At 41.0% G+C, this 5,368-nt stretch overlaps 1 long non-coding RNA gene across 2 annotated transcripts; it reads left to right on the top strand.

Moving 5' to 3' along the window:
- Window positions 1–419: 419 nt before the first annotated feature.
- On the top strand, window positions 420–5,074 carry LOC123069790 (uncharacterized). 2 transcript variants are annotated; one of them, XR_006432972.1, is made up of 2 exons: window positions 420–3,863; window positions 4,397–5,074. It is a non-coding gene; the product is annotated as an uncharacterized lncRNA (long non-coding RNA). The 2 variants fall into 2 exon arrangements; XR_006432971.1 differs by having other exon boundaries at window positions 4,394–5,074.
- The last annotated feature ends 294 nt before the right edge of the window (window positions 5,075–5,368 follow it).

Below are 5,368 nucleotides of genomic sequence, written 5' to 3'. Positions count from 1 at the left end.
TCAAGTCGCATAGGTCCCTAATTAAACCCGGGCAAACATCGGGCCGGGCCGGGTTTCGGGCCGGGCTTATAAAAGCCCGACCTTCATTTCCCAAGCCCGAGCCCGGCCCGAAGCCCGAAATACTCCCTGTTTTCAAGCCCGAACCCGAAGCCCGAAAGCCCGGGCCGAACGCTGTTTTTTAGTGTACGCACGTGCAAGCCCGGCCCGAAGCCCGAAAGCCCAGCCCGAAATACATAAAAAATGAAGCCCGAGCCCGCGGCCCGAACTATCTTCCGGGCTGCAAAACTAGGCCCGAGCCCGGCCCAAACGTCAAGCCCGGCCCGGCCCGGCCCGGGTTTTTCGGGCCGGGTCGTCGGGCCTGGCTGCCCATGCCCGGGTTTATCCCTAATCCCCATAGCAAAAACCCTAGCCTTCCCAAACCCGCAGCATCGCACTCCTTCGTTCTCCTCCGTCCTTCCTCGTCAGCCATCGCCGCCATTCCGTCTCGCTCTTCTCTGTCCGGCGACCATGCCACCAGGAGGAAGCAGCCGCGCAAGAGGTCAGGGGCCGCCGCCACCGCGAGCCAGTGGACGACCGTTGTGAGCCTTTGGGCAGGAAGCCGATGGGGAGCATACAACAAAGCCGCGGCTGCCGCCAGGGTCTTCTCGCTAGAGGTGGAGGAGCAGGGGATCCCGCAAGATCTGAGGCATGAGGGCACGGCAGCGAGCGTCTCCGGTAGCGGGGGCGACCTGCAGGCAAAGGGCGACAGCTGGGGCACTCGATTCAGTCCAGTGCCATGAGCTTGTCCCTGCAGGAGAGTTAGAAGATGTGGGAAAGAGAGAAGGAAGGAGATGAGGGAGAAAGAGAGAGGAAAGAGGAGAGGGAGGTGCAGCAGCAGATGGAGAGGAACACCAGCAAGCACAGGCCATTCGCATCTCTCCTCCTCTCCTACCTTGACCACCACCGTGCCCCTCCTCCCCCCTTCACTTCTCTCTATATCATCTTCTTTAGAGCTAGCTGATTGGTCAACACCGAGGAAGACGAGGAAGACAGAGCCAGAGGAAGATGGCCCAGCCCTGCTGTCGACGCCCACCGGCCACTCCGTTCTTTTTTTTTGTTCTTTTAGTTTTGGATCAAAGTTCTCTTTTATCTTGAGTGCCCCTTTTTGGCATAAAATGGATCCAACAACCAATTTTAGCTAAGAACAAACTATCAGTAAGGAAGGGCAAACTAACACAGGTGGGCAAAATAAAAAAAGATTGAGGAAGAGGTGGGCAAAACAACTTGAGCAAAGAGCTAAATCACTATGAGATGCTACTTTCCAGTGATTAATTCCGTCCTTTTAATTTTTCAGTAGGGAACTCAAAAGTTTAATGAAGATAGAAAGTTGCATTTTATTCTTATCCACATGGTTACTAAATTTACATTTTTATCTGGAAAGAGGTGGCCTTAAACAATTTAAGTTACATTTTATTCTTATCCACATGGTTACTGAATTTACTTTTTTATTTGGAAAGAAGTAGCCTTAAATAATTTAGATTTTTTTACCAGAATCTCTCTTAAACTAACTTGCTACAAATATGAAATGGCATTCCATTGTTACTTTAGTGGGAAGTTCCTATACATATTCTCTGTTTCTCTGGAATTGGTTGAAAGTGTTTCTTCTGCTATCCACTCTCTCACTAGGCTTGTTACCTTTGTTGCTGAATTTTGCATTGCTACAGATGGAAGGCATTGCGCTATTGAAGGAGTCCATCAAGAACTGGAGGCAATGGCCTACGACATGGGGAGGTATGTCCTTCATGATTGTTGTTGGTTAATTGAGAGTATGTGATGCTCGAACAAATGATGTGCAAGCAGAATAAATCTTTTATCTACATCTACAACTGAATATTTAATGTTAAGAAAAGTATATCCCATATTTCCCCTTAGTGGCGGAGAGCATATTTGAGCAGCTGACTGGAGGCTGGGCATTTGCTTCAGTTTGATTTGTTTGCGTATGTTCACTATTTTCTATTTTCCATGTGTTGAGTGGCTACATTTCTTATCACTTTGCTGCTGTTGTGCTTGATATGAGCAAGATTAGGGGCATGATAGTTGGGCACGGGGCATAAACAAATTGATAGTATCAGCGTCCATGCCTATATGTCAAGTTATATGCCTTTGTAATGTAATCATCCGTGTATGTCAATGGCAGTGGTTTAAAATATGTAAGCTAATGCATCTTGTGCTTGCTTGTCACTTTGTTTCTACTAGCTAAGCAAGGTCTGGAATAGATTATATATATTCATTCAAACATGACGTGGTCTTCTTCCTTTGCCTTCGTCAACATATTTATTTGGGCGTTCCTTTTCTCTGTACTTTGTTTGGGCAGTGTTTTCCCCACGCATGTCCTTTTTGATTATAAGTTCATGTGCTAATTTGGTCATAATATAACCATGTCCTAAAAGTGCTCTTGCACTACAGAATTCTCTTATTTACATGTTTAGTCACAATATAGCTCTGTCCTAAAATCCGATTTGCTTTCAGTTTGAATCTGTCACAACCCGGATAGATATACTCTATACCTTGATATATAAGTAGGTAATTGAAGAATTGGACATCTTGGTCATTGCAGATTTTCTCTGTTCATTTAAAAAAGAGTGTGTTACAAATTTACAATTCTCCGGGACCAACGCTCCTGAGGTATCTATTCATCCATGTTGCTTTTTAGAAAACTTACGACCATAGAGGCCGAAGTCGCCACCCAGCAATGTCTCGCTGATGGTAACCCATACTGCTTTGCCGATGAATAATATCGTAACAACTAATGTTTGAATTTTTCATACCGCTTCAGCTAACCTGTGAATAGGTCTGCACTCTGCTGCCGTGGCTGGCCAATATGATGATATGTTTAATGAAGATTTTGAATATTCTTTTAGCATATCTTTGACAGGTAAGGATACTTTAGGTTGCAACTTAACTATGTATCTGTGCGTATTAATCTTACAACATGCTATTTCTTCTATTTTTGGACTTAAAATTACTGTGAATTGTGGCTTAACTATGATACTTTAGGTTGCATGCTCAACTATGTGTATGTGAATTGTGGCTCAGCTATGAGGATTCTAATGAAGGTTTCGAGTATTTTATTACTATGTCTTTGAAAGGTTAGGATACTTTAGGTCTCAGCCATGCCTCTCCATTTCCTGCCTTCCCCGCTAAGCCAGAGAGGTGGTATAGTGGAGCAAGCATCAGGTGACAAGGCTTATTTCTTTATTTGGATCTAAATATCTGAGTCTGTTGTCATAGACCTTATGTTAATATCCATTCCTAGTCGTACTCCTATTATTTTGTATCACCATTCTACAAATGCTTCAGCTAAACTTTTCTTTGTTTGAGTTCTTAATAGTTTTTTCATTTTCCAATAGAATTTGCTCCATATATCAGTAGGGGAGGCCCCTACTGTATCCATCTATATATTTTCCTTTTTTTTTGAAGCAATCTATATATTTTCCTTTTGGATGCACGCGATGTGAAGTTTATTCTGGTGTATGAAAATAAGTAGTGGGTCGTGTAGTCTTTGAAATGAGCAAGACGTGAGAGAAAGATTATTTTACCATGGCAACCATCTTTAGTCCACAATTGAGTTGATGTTCTATGAGATTTAAGAAATAAGTTGACAATTGGCATGGTTTGCATTACAAGTGTGTGTGCCTCCTTTTATTTGTTCTCTTGTTTTTCAATTCCTTATTTCTATAAGGTTTTTGTAATCATGTTTTTGTTAGAAGGTTTAGATGCCATACTCTGCATGGACTGTTACTAAAAGAAATTTATGTTGTTCTTAGGTGCTAATCAGGTTAATGATGCCGCCGGATAGTTGTCGTTTGCTATAAAGTGATTAGGTACCAATTTTGTTATTAAAGTTGTTATGGTATATGCTGCTGCTACATTATTATACCCTTATGTGGTCAGCCAAGTGTTCTTCTAGATCTACCTTTGTGTAATGTATAACTGAAGTACGACCATTTTCTTGCATAAACTAAGCATACTAGGAAGAATACAATGACAAAATAACTGTTAAAATTTTGTGCGTCAAGAGTAAATTGCCTTTTCTGTGCTTCATAGTAGATTGCTACAACAGAATGTTCACAGTCACTATTCCAAGTTTTTTGTGTGTCAGCCTGTCATGCCTTAAGACTAAATTGACTTTTCCGTACATTCTGTTTGGCAGTTTGTTTGTTCTTGTGGCTTCCAAAAAGAACCCTGGAATGTTTGTTCTGCCAATACAGCTCTCTTTGGCTAGGACATTTTGGCTAAAAAAACATAAATGAACCTAAAATTTATTAATATTTTATATCACTTTTTGTATTGATGTCCTTCATGCATGCTCATCTACCAAGAGGTCAATCCAATAATGTCATGCGTTCTTCAGCAGGCGCCAAGCCCTCTGATGCCCAGCTGTCCGCTGTTGTCTCTGCCTGAATAAGGATTATGGTCCTCCACCTCTCTGCTACTCATATTAAAATTCTGATGTGTTCTTTCTTTCTTTATTTTCTGTCAACAAAAAGGTGGAACCTGTTCTTAATTTCTCATAATGATTTCCATGGCAATTTGTCAGTGTATTTCTAGCTGGAATTGCATGTATATCTTACAAATTTACATTGCAACAAATTAATAAGGAGAATAGAAGCATTTGCGTCCATCTAACATATTTTTATGGTATTTTTAAAAAAGATCAAGGTTAGAGCTATGGCGCTGTATGAGGCTATCATTAGTATGGAAGATAAATTAATGTTAAAATATTATTTGAGTTTCCTTCATTCTGTAAACCGCAATACAAGCTACGTTTGCGCCATGATTCTATTACAATTTTTTTAACAACTGGCAATTAACGACACATCAAATGTTTTGTATTGAAATGGATCATTTTGTCAGGTTGGGTTTAGTAGGTCATAATGGTTTTATTCTACGACAGGGTTAATTTTGTTTATATTGTAACCAGTTCAAGTAATACAGGGGAAAACAACAGTTTTTGGTTTGTTTGGCAAGAATAGTCCGGTAATGATCTTAATGAAGCACTGCATTTATTTCATACAAGTCGTTGGTACAATTTGCACCTGGCAAAAAAATTCTACACTCTATTTTATTAGGTAAAAACACCAGCATGTTGTTTGAGGTGCATGCATCGGTTGTAGCAAAGATGTGCATATGACGATACTTTGCTAAACATGGAGCACCGCAAGGATTTAGAATATGTACCGCAACTTAGAGACTTGACACATTTCCACTTGCTCCGACCACCATGCAAGTGGTCGATGCTTTAGTGTTGAACTATTGATTAATCCCTTTTTTTTTAATCTATGTGATGGTGCCCCTTATCATAAATAATTGTTATGTGGATTCAATA

The sequence above is a fragment of the Triticum aestivum genome, chromosome 3B (genome assembly GCF_018294505.1).
Source record: "Triticum aestivum cultivar Chinese Spring chromosome 3B, IWGSC CS RefSeq v2.1, whole genome shotgun sequence".
Taxonomy (NCBI): domain Eukaryota; kingdom Viridiplantae; phylum Streptophyta; class Magnoliopsida; order Poales; family Poaceae; genus Triticum; species Triticum aestivum.
This window is presented reverse-complemented; position numbering and strand designations above follow the sequence as displayed.